General features: G+C 41.7%; 1 protein-coding gene across 1 annotated transcript in view; it reads right to left on the bottom strand.

The window, feature by feature from the left end:
- The window catches only part of CDH13 (cadherin 13), a 1,016,810-nt gene that overhangs the window by 825,425 nt on the left and 175,543 nt on the right, over positions 1 to 15,842 (bottom strand). The gene's annotated exons all lie outside the window — the stretch shown is intronic.

Genomic DNA, 15,842 nt, shown 5'->3' with positions numbered 1-15,842 from the left:
CAAGCCTCTCTGTATCCATCACTAATATCAACATTAAACTCACGGCTGCCCTTGGTCCAACTGAACACCCATCCACTTCCACAGACTGCCTTAAATAACATTCCAGATAGCATGCCATTCTTTGTAAACATTTGTAAACATTTGTAAATATTTACAAAGTGTCTGTAAATATTTGTAAATTTTACAAAGTGTCTGTAAAAGTTGCAATTGTTTTTTTAACACAAGCACAATACACCTGAACAAAAATAACAAGTGTCTAAATGTCACCAAATACCCAGGATGCGCTCATATTTTCCTAAGTACCTTAAAATTTTTGCAGCTTATTTTTCATCAGGATCCAAATTAGAACCAAATATTATGATTAACTAATATAGTGCATTAGGGTTTTTTAATTCATACAGCTCCAATTCATATTTTTTTGTCTTTGCAACTTTTCACTGAGTAATCCAGTTTGTTTTACAGGGTCGTTTGGCTGGTTCTATGCCTGTGATGTCACTGAATGTGTTCAACTATCCACAGTGCTTCCTACAAACTGATAGTTATACCCTGGAGGCAAGATCAGACTGAGTATTTTAGGCTCAAGACCACTTCATAGGTGCTGTGAGTTTCCTTCAGGAATGTGAACTCCTGCTGGGCTCCCTTTGTTGTTGTTGTTGTTGTTGTTGTTGTTGTTGTTAACAACCATTGATGGCCATTGCCTATATCCATTCATTAAGGAGGGGTTGCAAATTCATGATACGCTAATTCTTTCATTTTTTCATTATTTATTAATTTTAAAGAGAAACTCCCTTCATCAACTATGTAATTATCTCATCTTGGGCTTCTTGAAAGAAAGACAAAAATCAGTGTTTGGCTTTTTTTTCCCCTTCATTTACCAGTTTCTAAAATAATGAGTCAGTCTCTATTATATTTGAAAGGTGACCAATAAGTAATTTTGGTTTTCCCTGTCATTATGATCTTATGGATTTAGACATATTTGATGTGTTTCAATCCACTGAAATTACTAACCTTGTTTTAATCTCAAATCATCTCTTTAGTCTATTGATGTTAGTTTCTCTAAAGGACACGATTCTAAGAGCACCAGGTAACCTTCTTGCCTTTTTGATATCTCACGATTTTATAGGTTTATCTGGTGCATTTCATGTGCCAGAAATAAAACCAACCATTTTCCCAGAGACTTGGTTGCACTTTGCAGGAAATGGTAACTATAAACTATATCCATTTGCTAAGGAAGCTCATTGCTACGGGGTTGGTCACTGTTTCTAGGCCTTTTTAATAAAGACAGAATATAATGAATTTTTAAGATAAAATACACAATTAATTCATATTGACAATTCTACTTGAAATTCTGGGTTCTAATTTTTTTAAAATCCTCACCTGACAACATGTTTTATTGCACTCAGAGAGAGAGAGGAACATCAATTGGTTGTCTTTCACATGCACCCTGACAAGGGATCAAACCCGTGGCATTTGGTGCACGGGAGGAGGCTCTGACCAGCTGGGCTGCACCAGCCAGGGCTGGGGCCCAACATTTTAAATAAATCTTACTGATCTCTCATCTGTTTCTTCTTCCTTCCACACCTTAACGTACTAAGTCTCCTCAAAGCTAACATAATTAATTACTCATTTGCTGTGTCTCTCAATATACACAATAGCCATAATAATATTAATGCTACATCTAACAACGGTATTACTGCCAACAGCTGCGATTTCCCTTCTCAGGTTTTTCCCATTGCCATTACAGCACATGTCCCTAATGAGCGCAGTCAAATGACCGTGTTTTGAAGTCATGGGAATAGTCCTTCTCTGCAGGCTATGCCATTACTTGAGCACACATTCGGCTCAATTGTTTCTCTGACTTTTGAATATCAGAATTGCCTTTTTATCTAGCTTCATTTCTAATTTATGAAACAAGGTCTTATAAAAGTCTATTTTTTGTCCTGTTTCCTCGTACTTTTCCATCCTTCTCACTTCAGGTAACTGAGTCAGATTCTGTTTTCTAGAAGTGGCCACAACACTATTCTTAGTCGTACACACTCTTCTGGACATTACCCCTTCCTCACTGACGGGTGAGGTCTGTTCCCCTCTCATGTCACCTGAACCTCGGTGGGTCTTATAATTGTCTCAAAAAGTGAAGTGTAGCAGAAGTGACACTGTGTGGCTTCTCAGACCAATCACAAAGGGTACGACAGCTTGACCTGACTTTTCAGGAAAGACACTTGGGGCCCTGAGCAAACACGTGAGACCAGCCACCCGGAAGCCTGCGAGCTGGAAAGACCACAGAGAGGAAGGAAGGCTCCTGGGAAACTCCAGCTCTTCCAGCCCCACCCCAGCTTGAGCCTTCCCACTAAGACAGGACACGTGTGAGAGCAAGCTTCTACATCACAGGTGGCAGACAGAAAGCCCCCGGGCCAAATCCGGCCCTCCACCTTATTTTATCTGGCCCGGCACCTTTGTTTCTACTGGCGGCAGCGCTGAGCTCTCACTAAACTGTTAAGGAGTAGTTACATTTATACAGTCCTAAAGTTACATTTGGCCCTTTGAAGGCAACCGCAAGGCTGATGTGGCTCCCTGTGAAAGTGAGCTTGACACCCCTGCTCTAGATGATTCCCCAGTTCCAGCCTCAGCACTCGTGGCAAGCAGGATGGAGACCCACCTTGCCCAGGCAACCCAATACTGTGATAGTGTTAATACTTAAAGATGCAAATTTTGTTAAACAGAAATAAATAATTGGAACAGTAATGGTTTAACCCACCTTTTCTTAAAATAAAAAAAGGAAATTTGTATATAAATTTGTACCCTCCTTCCTCTGTAGATAGGCAGTAGTACACTACATGCTTTTCTCCACCTTACATTTTTCCCCTGAATGGTATATTTGGAGATTATTCTAAAATAGTCCATAGCCACACTCCTCATTCCTTCTCAGAACAGCATAACACTTATCTGTTTAGGCATTCCACTGTTTCTTCAGCCCAGGGCCCTTTTAATAAACATTTGAGGACCTTCACATTTATTTGCTTGCTTGTTAACAAATATTGCTGTTATGACTAATCTGGGTTTTCTTTTGATCACTGTGAATATAACTTTTCCCAATCCCGTGATGTAAACCCTTGGACCAGGGCAAGTGCAAGCGCCTGTTGCATAGTAAGTAAGCACTTAATATACATTAGCTGTAGAACCACCAAGGAAAAACTCCGTGGGTGTGAGCTGGTCAGTGACGGGCATGGTGCTCACATCCCTGGAGCCGGGAACCCCGGGACTAGGGAGCGCCGATGCTCTGAAGGGAACCCATGCTCACTGGAACCCTTGTTGCTCACTCTTCCTGAAAGCATTTCCTCCCGCCTGGTTCCTTGTTTTCCTAGACCCTGCCCTTCACTCAGGATCTACAGCAAGTATTTCTTCTTTAGGGGATTCCCCCATAACCCCATCCCCAAACAGGGTGAGAGATCTCTGTTATTCAAGGCCTCTTTTTTTAAGATTTAGACAGAGGGGGGAGGGGGGTAGAAAGAGAGGGGCAGAAACATCAGCGTGTGCATGCCTCTCACACATCCCCTACTAGGGACCTAGCCCACAACCCAGGCACGCACCCTGACTGGGAATCAAACTGACGACCCTTTGGTTTGTAGGTCAGCATTCAATCCACTGAGCCACACCAGCCAGAGCTGCCCTCCCTCTTTCAGGGCACCTACATATGTTTGTAGTGTAGATTTTTAGGAGCGGTATTACTTGGTGAGGGTCTTCCTTCCCTCCTAGACAGCAAGCACCGTGACTGTATGTGCTCACTATTCTGAGCCAATGTCCACCCCTGTGCCAAGTTTGACAAGGCTCTCAACAGTCAGTTATGGGGAAAAAAGGAATGCTGAGAAAACAGGCCTTCCCCCACCAGAGCCAGCTTTGCAGGGCCACGCAGAGCCCACAGCAGGCTGAACTCACAGAGGCTGTGGGCCAATGCAAAGCCTCAGAAATTTAGTCATCTACCTCATGTTGCCTCCTCATTAGTATAAATTTTAAAAATAGCTTTATTCCAACACCATAAAGGTAATTTCCTCTTGGAAAGGACACTTACTCATTTGCTTTAAAAAGTCGTTAATGTTCCAAATTTCCCCTCAGAATTTCATATCAATGATCGTATGGGGAATTTGAAAGTAAAACCAGAAAAATAATGATGTGAGGAAAATGTCAGATGAGAACTGTGAATGCATTACAGACCTTCCACTAATATTGTTGCTGTCAAAGTTCAAGGATTAAATACCCATCAGTTTGCAACCTTCCATGGTTGCTCATTCTTCCCTGACAGTGGCCGGTCTCCAGTTTGCCAATAACGATCATCTCTGCTGTAATTGATGGTTTTATCTAATGAGGAGATAATAGTCTAAAAGTCACAAGGTTCACCCCTTATCGGTAGAGGCAGGGCCCACAGACTTACTGGGAAGGACTCTGCAAAAGAAGAGGCAGACTTCTTTAAATGAGAAAAGATAACCCACCATATGCTTCAGTCAGACATTAGTGCTCATGGTCCAACAAGGAGGTGGAATATTCACATTCACGGCCACATCCAGAAAATGTACAGCGTGCATGTATCATCCTTAGTCAAGAATGTCTTTTCAGACATAAATCTCTCAGGTACAGAAAGTGAGTCTCACATTTACTCATGTGTCTTTGGGAAGGGACCCTGTCTATCTTGTTCACCTCTGTATCCTCAGTGCCTGTCCCAGACCTGTCACATAGTAGCTGATGAGTAAATATTTGTCGAATGAATGAATGAATGAATGAATGGTTTTTTCCCATTTCCTGGAGCCCTGGGGATAACTGTAGTGCAGTTTCAGAAGCAGAATGCCTGGGTTCAAATCCTGCCTCCACCATTAACTAGTTTTAAGTCCCTGAAAAAGTTAATTTCTAGCCCTGGCTGGTGTAGCTCAGTGGATTGAGCTCGAGCTGTGAACCAAAGTATCGCAGGTTCGATTCCCAGTCAGGGCACATGCCTGGGTTGCAGGCCACGGCCCCCAGCAACTGCACACTCATGTTTCTCTCTCTCCTCTCTCTCCCTGTCTCTGTCTCCCTCTCTCATTCTCTATCTCCCTCCCTTCCCTCTCTAAAAATAAATAAATAAAATCTTAAAAAATAAATAAATAAAATATTTAAAAAACAAAAGTTAATTTCTTTGTGCCTAAGTTTCATTATCTATAAAATGGGCCTAAAATAGCTCCTACCTCACATGGTTGTAAGGATTAAATGATGCATTTAAAACAATGCCTTATGCATTGTAAAAGTGCAACATTCAAACTTTTCTGTTTTTTTTTAAATGATTACAGATTTGTACATGTTCTGAATACCCAACATGTGCTAGGTCCTACACTTGGTGCTCTACACACACAGTTGACTGTTTCAGTTCCTTTGTGTGGTTGTTGCTGTTCTTGTTATTTTAATGAGGAGTGGTATAAACACACTGGTGATATTCCCAGTCGTATCTTATTTACTTCTCCCCACATCCCCACATGACAGATACAATTATTTCCATGGTAAGGATGAAGGAGCTGAGAGAAGTTGATGATGTATTCACATGAGTGACGGGTACAGGCAGAGCTAGGATGGACTCTGGCCTGCCCCACTGCAGTGTGCCCTCCTCTAACTCCTACTGCTGTGTCTCTGAAACATGTCTCAGACCGTTTTTAACACCAGCTCGTTGCTCTGCCCACTACCCCAGCATTCCAGCCTCTTTTCTCTGCCTACTTCTGTCATTCCCATGGCATTTGTCGCCTTCTAAAATATTCTGCGATTATTTACTTAGCATTTGTATTATCTGTCTCTCCTGCTAGAATATCAATGCCACAGGTAGAGGGATCTTTGCTCTTTTTGTTCAGTAATGTATTCCAAGTGCCTAAAATGTGCTTAGTAGATCAAGAGCACTCAATAAATACTGGGGAAGAAAGGAAGGAAGAAAAGGAGGGAAGAGAGAAAACGGGAGGGTGGGAAATACCTCCCACCCCCTAGAGTGCCCCCCTCAGTGACATCTCCTCCAGACCACTCTGCCACCATGGAAGCACAGGCCCCATCCCCCACCCCCGGGGCTGCCCCTCTTCCAATGCAATGTGGCGCCAGATAAGGAAATGGAAGAGGCCACCCAAGAGTTAGGAAAGTCTCTTCCCCAGGCAGGGACAACTGGGACAGAGGGGAAGGAGGAGCAATGGGACTCAGGCAGTTTGGGAGCTTTGGCTGAATGAAAGAGATAGGATATCACATGTCCTTAGTATATTGCTCCTCACATAGTAATTCAAAATGTTGACTAAGGAACCAGCATTTGAGACTGGAATCTGCATCACTATCCCTGGCTGGCAGCTATAAAGATTCAATGCCTCTTTTATCTGGGAAGTTACCTGAATTCTACCTTCATGCTTAGCAGCATAAAATATGCTATGTGATTAATTGAGATCAACTAATTGATTGTTTTTGCAATTATGGGATTACCCATGGAGCAATCAGAAGATTACTTTGAGGCAATAAAAACACCCTAAACAATGAAACCTATCTAGTCGGTGTGTAGGATGTTATTTTTTTTCTCTCTCTCTCATAAAACTCAATCTTGTATTTCTTAGCATTGAATAAATAGAAGCAATCACACAGGCCCAGTGGTTTTGCTGAAACAATGTCCACACAATCTTCCACAGCACCTCCTAGCAAGGCAGCAGTTTGTGATTACCGACCCTCAAATAGTGCTCAGAGGGGAGCAGGTTCTGCCATTGAAAATGCTTTATAAAAGGCATAACTCATTTTGCCTTTAACCACGCTCCCTTCCTTATTAAAAGTTATGACACCACTAAGGGCAGACTTGTTTTTCGTGCACAGACACATGAATATGCAAATGTGATGGCAGAGGGAGAGGGGAGAGAGCCGTTTTTAGAGACTGCCATAGATCATTTGCATGCAGCTAAAAGATTCTTGAGGCCATGTCTGAGGTGCCACCCCTACCTTTATTAGTAAAATACCCCCATGTCTGTGGCTATTAAGCCAAAGGTGTTTAAAACCTTTAAATACACCCAAAAGGTCAATGCTGGTTATTTTGTTATAATGATCCCTATAACTTTAAAGGAAATACAAAATCTTAACTCCCTCCACCCCTTTCTGGAAAACTCCTACTCATCCTTCAAGAGCCAACTCAAATGCCATTCTCACCTCTATGTTCCCATATAGCCTTTTATTTCTCCTTCATGGAAATTATCACATTATGTACTAATCATTTCTCCATATGTATGTTCTATGAGCAGCTCAAGGACAAGATCTACAGTTTATTTAATATATATTTTTTGTTTTTGTCCCATTTCTGATAACATCACTAAAGCACAGAGGGAGAGTGGGCTTTCTTTTACCTCTTGGTTTGAATGTCAGGTTCCTAAGTTACCAGCTGTGCAAACTTGGGCAAGAAGCCTAAACCGCTAAAGCCTCAAATTCCTCATCCATGGGAAAGGAATAGTGGTAGCACATGCATAGCAGGGTTGGGTTCACATAAAAAGGGAGACTAGATGTAGAGCTCCCAGCTCATGCAGGCTTTCTAAAATACACACAAATGCAATACATCACTCACACCATACATGTTTGTGTATCTACATGCATTTATACTATATATAAACATGTATGGCCCTGGTTGGTGTGACTCAGTGGATTGAGTATCAGCCTGTGAACCAAAGGGTCATGGGTTTGATTCCCAGTCAGGGTGCATGCCTGGGTTGTGGGCCAGGTCCCCAGTGGGGGGCATGTGAGAGGCAACCACACGTTGATGTTTCTCTCCCTCTCTTAAAAAAAAAGAAAAAAATATGTATGCATGTACATCACATATGTGGATATCCATGAATTCATATATATACACACATATATGTGTTTATGCAAGTATTTATATATATAACTTAGGTGTGTGTATATATCCATGTATGTGTGTACATGTATTTATATATAAGCATAGGCATGTGTAGCTGTCTATGTATGAGTGGTAGTTCATGTATGAGTATATGCATGCACTTATATGCGACTATATGTGCACATAGTCATGTATGTGTATGCTCAGGCATTTAAGGATAACTATGCATGTATTTGTGGGAATATTTTGTTGCTGTTTTATTCCTTATCTCTTCTCCTTGTAGGTCGCTGGAGTAGATTTCACAGGCTCTATGTACAGAGCCATGGATTTAGTAGACATACATCCCTAAATAGAGGGAACATGGCTGAGCTGAAAAGAGCTGCTTGTCAATATGCTGAACCACAGGGATGGACCAGGATGCTGTTGAATGCAAGGAGGGATCATAACTTATGAAAGGAAACCTTCTCCAAGTCTAGACTCATGATTGGAAAAAGGAATGATACCCATAGTAAAACTGGTATAAGAGGGTAGAGAGAGTTGAAAGACAAGGCCAGAAAGGCTACAGAATGGGATTTCAGAGTTCTCTTAGCAGCAGAACTTAGCCTCATCCTGACCAGTTGACCTAGCTGATTTCTACTGGCCTCACAAGTACACTGAGGCTTAGAATCTTCTTTAGGCCATGTGTTCTGCCCACCTCTAAACTCCTGTAAAATCTGTGCTCACTCCATTGGTAGCAAGAATCATGCTGTCCTTTAATTGCCTCCTTTGCAGAGATTGAGTTCAGGGGTTCAGGAACTGTCCTGCTCCCTGCTGAGTCTCAGTGAGAGGCATGGTGGTAGTGAAGGTAGTGGTGATGTTGACGATGATAAAAAAATCTAAATCCAATCTTTCTCTTCTACAATTTTTGAACTTCATAGTCCCCCTCAGTTCACAATGGCCTCTTTGTCCTTCCTCAGATGCACCAGGTGCCTTTCCACATCAGGACTTCTGTAGGGACTGTTACTCTGCCTAGAACAGCCTCATTCCATTACCCCTTTCAAGTCTTAGCTCATATGCTGCTTTCTCAAGAAGGCCTTTCTGGATCACATTATGTACAAGTACAATCATCCCTCCTCAGTGGTGCCCTCCCTTTACTTTAAAAGCCCACATTTAACTTGTTTTCTCTTCCCTGTCCTCTGCAACATAAACTCCTTGAAGACAGAGACTTCCATCTGTTATGTCCACATCTGTATCACCAGAACAATGCCGGGCACCTAGTAGGTCCTCAATAAATATTCACTGGATAAGGGAACTCAGATGGAAATGAATACTATAAATAGCAATAGCAGAAAGAACATGCATGCTCCTACTCAGAGGTCTAACATGGGTTTCTTTAGGAGAGAGGCTAACTCTGGGGCCCCTGTGGGAGCTGGTCTTTGGTCCCCTGACTTGTGGACAAGGCTGATCCTGCACATACCCTTCCCTCGACCAGAATAAAGCCTGTTCTGGTGACAATGCCTCAAATCAAGCAACTCGGCATCGACTTACTGTCACGTACTTTGTAATACAATTCTGTTTGTTATGAAACAAAACACAGTAATATATTTTATCAGTCCTAAACATGTGTTTTGCATTCATTAAAAAAAATCATTCTTCTTTTCCAAACAGTCATCTGTGGCGTAAAACAGCATATAATTAAATTAAAAGCATCCCCGAACTCTCTGAAGTATAATGCTTTAAACAAACCTCAAATTATTGTTAGTAAAGCTATCAAGACTCCACAGTATAGTGAATGCTCAACGAATGGTACCAGTAAAGTGATATTCTACTATGAGGGACATTGCTCTTTGCAGGAGGAGATCGACCTATAGGGCCCAGGATTGGAAAAGGAGCCACACTACAAATGCAGAAGCATTTGAAAGGTGGAGCAGTCTAGTTCAGAATTCCAGCTAATCACTATCCCCATCTGATTTCCATTTGAGACTGGTGAGGTCTAATGAAAGAAGCTTGTTTCTGAAACTGGAAATAATACCTAATATTTAGCAAGCACTTTCCAAGTTCCAGGCACTGGTCAAAGCATTTGACACATACCAGTTTACTTAATCTTTACAGCAATCCTCAGAAATATATACCATCACTGTCTCCACTATATGGGTTAGGAAAGTGAGGCACAGATGAAGAGGCAAGCAAACTGTCTCTAGTCCTGTGGCTAGTAACAGCCGGAGCTGCAGTGTGGAAGCCCACATTCTCTCCTCAGTTAGAGTCTTTGACCCTGACCCCACTCTACTAGCAAGTTCTTACTGCATCGCTGCTCTTGCTCCCTGCAGAGCTGTCTTCTAACTATGCAATGCCTCCCAGCACACTACTGTGCATTAGACAGGCAACAAGAGGTCGTTTCAGCCGAGCCTGGTACATAGAGAAAAGAAACAAATAACATTTCTTTTTAAAAAATTATTTATTTATTTATTTATTTATTTATTTATTTATTTATTTATTTATAGAGAGAGGGGAAGTGGGGGGAAAAGAGAGGGAGAGAAACATCTCTGTGAGAAAGAAACATCGATCAGTTCTCTCCTATGTGCCCCTACTGGTGACTGAACTTGCAACCCAGGCAAGTGCCCTGATCGGGAATCAAACTGGTGACCTTTCACTTTACAAGACAATGCCCAACCAACTGCCACACTGGTCAGGGCAAATGAGACATTTCTTAAATGTGCTCCCTGCACCTGGCACTTGGGCATATCCACTCTTGCACCGGTGGCTCCCTGAGGGTGGGGATTGTGCTTGTTTTGTGCAGTGAGACTCCAGTGCCCAGCACCAGGGCCAGTATTTGAATAGGCACTCAGGCATGTTCTGAGTGGGTAGGTATCTACAACAGTCCTGTAAGGAAGGCAAAATTACCCCTATTGCATGGTGATGAAACTGACTCTTCAGAGAAGGCAAGAGATTTATTTAGGATTCCACAGTCGACTGGGGAAGAGTGGATATTTGAAACCAAGACTGCTTGAACTTCAAGGTCTATGTTTTCCAAAATAGTTCAGGTAGCAAAGGTCACAGGGAGGGGAAGCCGCAAGCAGTCCAAACTTGGGTTTTGTTGCAGTGTGTTTCAGTAGTGAGAGGCAGAGATCTGGGGCTCACAAGATCTGAGGTGACAGAGAGAGACATGCCAAGGCTGGCCCTGCCAGTCTGGGGTCAGCATGGCCAAAGCAGCAATGTGAGTGGCCACAGGCAGCCTTCAGGAGGCTGCTGTCTTTTTGAAGTTTTTTATCTTAACCCCAGGTAGCCTGGCATACTATCTACAGAGAAGCACTTTCTGCACTTAAAAAGAGCCTGCCATTACTGAGCCTTTTGATGCGTAGAAGAGTCCAGATCAGTCAATAAAGGTTTAGAATCTATGTCTTGAGAGGCTTGCAACCCTCAGCTGGGTGCAGGTGTCAAAAGCAGGGCTTGGAGCCTCAGAGAGACGACAGCTCTGATCCTAGGAAGAGAGGCGGTGTGTCCCTGAAGCCCAAACCTGTCTGCACCACAGATCCCTTCCCCAAGGATGGCACCATTATTTTTCAACCACCCAGAGCCCTTAAACCCAATCTTTGCTGCCTGGATAATGCTCTCCCAATCCTAATGTCAAAACATACTCAAGCATCATCCAAAGCAGCCTAATCTCCCACTCACTTTAGCACACATTTATCTACTTGCCTCATGGGTGTGTGAAGCCCTTAAGAACTGAATGTCACCAAACCACTACATGTGCTTTCGAGACAGAGGAACGCGCATACTCTCTGGAGACCTGCTTGAGTCTGTATTCCACCACTGCAAGACCTGGAATAAATAAATTTGCCTTCAGAGCCACTAAAGAACTCCTCTTTAAGACAAAATAATACATACTTGCTGTTAAAGATGGTTGCCTTTTATTCATTTAATCATTCATTCATTCAGTTCTCTGCTATAAAAAGTTAATACTTCCTCTAAGTTTTGAAGTCTATTCCCTCCTACCTTCCCAGAAGCTTTATACCATCTTTGGTTCCTTCTCTCCCATGTATTTTCACCTCTGTCTCTTTTCTCAAATGGATCCTTCTTATAGGCAGGCTTCTCCTACTAGAGGGAAGGAAGGAAAGAGAGCAGGAGGGAGAGATAAGAGGGAGGAAAACCTTATTGGCTCTACATCTATCTCCAGCTACTTCACTGTGTCCTTCTTAGCAGCTGAACCTCTTAAAACATGTGTCTATAACTCCTGTCACCATTTCCTCTCCTTCCAAATGGCTTTCACCACCATCACTCAACCAACACATCTCCCATAAAATGAACACCCTCTCCAATGAAGTACTTTCAGTCTTCCCTTTCAGTCTGCAGTCCACTGGTCTCCTCTCTTCTTACTAAAGCCTTCTCCCCGGTCATTCCCACCACCTCACCTGGATTTCCCCTTATCTCTGTAGCTGTTTCCTCCTAGTCTCATTTTTAAGCTTGTCCGCTTCTGCTAGCCACTGAATTTGAAATCCTCAGGGTTACTGTTTGCCACTCTTCTCACTGAGTCCTTTTCCTCAGAGATGTTTCAAATAGGATGGAAGCTCTAATGATTGCAAATAGCCTAATAATCCGTAGTATATAACTAGGCCTCTCCTCTGGACTTCCAGATCCAGCAAGGTGGCTGTGCAGGAACTGAGACGGTGGTTACTCTCTGTGATTATGATCCCCCACAAATGAGGCCATCTCACCAGTTTTAAAGGGGAATCTGATAACATAATAATTACAGAGATATAGAGAAGGCAGGAAATGCAGTGTGAGAACAGTAACTAAAAGAGTGACACATTTCTAATGAGCTTGCTTCTCTACCAAGTAACAACCTCCCGCTACCCTTGTCTCAACCCAAGAATGATCATAGAAACTACTTATGCCTCTATTCCAGACACATATATCCCCACTGTCTATTTAGCATTCCATGGTGACTTTTGAGAGGCACCTCCAACTCAGCAGGTCCCAAACCAAACTCACAGTCACCTTCCCTAAACCTGGCCCTTTCTGATTTTCCATTCTCAGTAAACCCAGTAGTAAAACCCAAAACCCTAGGAGTCACTTTTGATACTTCCCTTACTTTTATATCAATACATTTCTAAATTTTGTGGACTTTTTCTCTGAACTATCTCTAATTCCATCTACATCTTTCTATCTCCTCAGTTGAGTACAAGACATCATGACTGCTCATTTGGAATATTGCCATGACTACTAACTGGTCCCCTTGCTCCTCCTTTTTCTCATTTCCTGGATAGTGTAATTCAAGGCTCTTTAGGTAGGAAAAATGCTCCTTTATTTGCATTAACCTCTAACTAATATTTAGTTAATATTAACAGTAACTATGACTTTTTCATCAATTAGAGAAATATTATATCACATATTATGGTTGCTGATATCCTGAAATATTATTTATACTCATCACTATTTCAAAATTATTATACTTATTAAACTTGTGATGAAATCCTGTTATTTAAGGCATTAATAAAGTTTATTTTAGGCATTAATAAAATCTATATATATATTTCTTTATTAATGCCTTCACAGTATTTCATCACAGGTTTAATACATATGTATCTTATATATAGTCATATATATACATATATATATAATGTAATATATATGAGTAGTGATGTTTTAACAATTGGCTCTTGCAGGGGAGATTTTTAATGTTTTCCAATTATTTCCATGGTGTAAATACTCCCATCATGGCCACATTCAGGCCATCCACGTGACATCAATGCACACAGAGTTGGAAAGAAATGCTTAGAATCAGCCTTTATGTGTGAGCTTCAGTATACCTTTGCATAGATATTACTCTTTCACAATTTTTTTTGCTATTTTGAAAAAGATAGAAAGCTAGTGTAGCATACATGTAGTATAATATAAGTAGGTTCCAGCATACTTCTATTTGAACCTACATATCTAAATATAATATTCTTAGAGAGGTGCCACAGGCTTCCCCAGACTGACAAAAGGGTCCATGGCACAAAAAGGTTAAGAACACTTACAATTCTCTGAACAGTTTCAAAGAGATATCTAATTAAGACTGTTCCTTCCTGTGGCCAAATACCTGTACCCCCAGAAACATACACACATTGAACCCTATTAATGGCTTCCCACTGCCCTTAGGATAAAGCAAAGATCCTTCAAATGACCTACAAAGAACTGCATGGTCAAGCCCATCTCATCTCTTCTCTCCCCTGCTTCATGCTCTTCACACCCGAAGCCCACAACTAACCGAAGTGTGGAATTACCAGCATCAGTCTGTTCATCTCTTCCAGAACCCCACCCACCCACCACCACCACCACTATGTACTTGGGAATCTTCCCTGCTGAGCCTTATGACCTGCTGTGGGAGGTGGGAATCAGACCTTGGGGTCTCAGAGTTGGGGGCTAATGTCACAGCCTGGGTGGCCATGCAATTTACACTGCCATGTCAGACTACAGTGGAGCTTTTTAAAGGGCTCCCAATCACTTTGAGATCCTCTGAATATAAGGATTTCAGAGAACATAATTATAGTTCCCGTGGATTAGAGGAAACCTTCCAATGTTTTTCCCATAGCTGTATGTCTTTCTTACTGACAGGATCCTCTCATTACTCCTTCTGTTTGGCAGACATTTGTTTCCTCCCCGACTTGTGCAAAGAAAAAGGGCAGGTTTTTCCTATGAGCTGCTGTCCTGAGTCCTCGACCATTCTGTATCTCTGCTTACTGCAGGTCACCCTCTTGTTGAACTCTATGTGTGGTTGCATGCACATTCAAAGGGTTGTCTCTGGGCAACATTTTATTTAAAGGAGAAAAACTAAGCTCTATGTCCTCAGCTTGAAGTGGAAAATGTTTCCTCTTTCAATCACTGATGAAGGACTGTCAGCAACTAAGTAATTCCTAATCACTGTTGGCAAACACAAGCCCTTGGTGAGACATGGGGCCGTGGCAAGCTTCCTCCTTGAGGGACATTGTCCATAACAGATGAGCTTATGGAAAATGAACTGAGGTGTCTTAAAAGCAAGTCTATGTATCAGTTAATCAAAAACCTGTCCTTTTTTTTCTTAACAGGTACCTTATCTGTATCTCGAGAAAGCCATAAATTGTGCTAATCCACTTCTTTTACTGCTATCCAGAAAGAATTATTTTTGTTAATGGCATGGTAAATCAGGAGACTTGTTAGTGAAACTGCTCAGAAAATGGGTCTTGAAAATGAAAGCTATAATATTTGTCAGATTTCCAAATTCCCTCTTGGGAACAAAGATGGTAACCGTAACATATTTGCTAAATTCCATTACTCTAATACATTTATGTTGCTTGAGATATGAAATGCTAAGGAAAGGCACACACATAAATCAAGGGTAAAAACATAAAACCAAATCCAAAGATAGATATTACGGCTGTAAATTCAGACCTGATTTCGGGGTTAATATTCTGATAGATGTGAGTGTCATCACTTACATGCTTAAAGGACCTGCTCAGCCTCCTTTATGACCCCCAGGCGAATTCCTAATGAGAGTGTAATCTTACCACTCCCACCTGGTGAGGATCTCCAAGTCCAATGACCCTCAGCATCCTCTTCACAAAGAAACCACTTGCTCCCTGCAGAGCACAGAGAAGGGCTCAACTGTTCTCCCTTTATTTATTGGAAACCCTTTCTACAGGAAAATAACTTGAGAGGTGCTCCAATTCGCTCATGGTCAGAAAAATGCACTTGAAAAAATCATATAATAATAGCTTGGCAAATATTTAAAATTTGATAATATCAAGTGTTGGTGATAGTGTGAGGAAACATACTTTCATACACTGTGGAGGAGCAGGTGATTTGGTACAACCACCCTTTAAGGGGAACTTGGTAGGATCTTAAAAATACATATATACATCTACATACACACATATATGTATATATATGTACATATATGTACGTACATCTACACATATATACAGGGGTGGGCAAAAGTAGGTTTACAGTTGTGAATTCATGAAACACAGTTTATTCTTGTATTATTACTTATTAATTA

The sequence above is a fragment of the Phyllostomus discolor genome, chromosome 12 (assembly GCF_004126475.2).
Source record: "Phyllostomus discolor isolate MPI-MPIP mPhyDis1 chromosome 12, mPhyDis1.pri.v3, whole genome shotgun sequence".
In the NCBI taxonomy this organism is placed as follows: domain Eukaryota; kingdom Metazoa; phylum Chordata; class Mammalia; order Chiroptera; family Phyllostomidae; genus Phyllostomus; species Phyllostomus discolor.
Note: the sequence above shows the minus strand (reverse complement) of the source record. Positions and strands in the feature narration are given on the sequence as shown.